Source organism: Plectropomus leopardus, unplaced genomic scaffold (assembly GCF_008729295.1).
Source record: "Plectropomus leopardus isolate mb unplaced genomic scaffold, YSFRI_Pleo_2.0 unplaced_scaffold89143, whole genome shotgun sequence".
Lineage (NCBI taxonomy): Eukaryota > Metazoa > Chordata > Actinopteri > Perciformes > Serranidae > Plectropomus > Plectropomus leopardus.
In genome coordinates this window covers 1-411 of record NW_024698284.1, presented here as the reverse complement: position 1 = coordinate 411, position 411 = coordinate 1, and the positions used below count along the sequence as shown (strand labels likewise).

Below are 411 nucleotides of genomic sequence, written 5' to 3'. Positions count from 1 at the left end.
ACCTGGCAGGGGCGATACCGTGATCAAGAAGGTGGTTCACCCTGGGCGAGGCTCAGCCATTGCACTCCGGCTCTGTTGACCCCAGCGAATTCCCCAAATGTGGGAATCTCGACTGCATAATTTCTGCTAGTGGGGGACTGCGTCCGCGCTCTCCCCCGACCGTCATGTTGAATGAAGCCGGCCGCGGCTCGCCGCCGCGTGCTGACGGGGAGGTGAAGCGCCGCGAGGCGCCGCGGCCCTCCGTCCAACTGGTTCGCTCGTGGGCCCAAGCTCCACGGTGCTTCGTTTGCGCTGCCGTGCCGCCGAGCGGGCGGGGAATGTTAAACCGGCACGGCGATTACAACCGCGCCGAGGCTTCGGCGCTTGAAGCCGCGAGTTGTGCTTAAACGCCAGTGCCAATGAACCGACGGT

The 411-nt window shown here is 64.7% G+C and overlaps 1 non-coding gene across 1 annotated transcript; it reads left to right on the top strand.

Moving 5' to 3' along the window:
- Positions 1–158, top strand: LOC121940515 (the record flags this gene model as incomplete). The annotated part of the gene is made up of 1 exon (XR_006105643.1): positions 1–158. It is a non-coding gene; the product is annotated as a U1 spliceosomal RNA (small nuclear RNA).
- Positions 159–411: the final 253 nt, after the last annotated feature.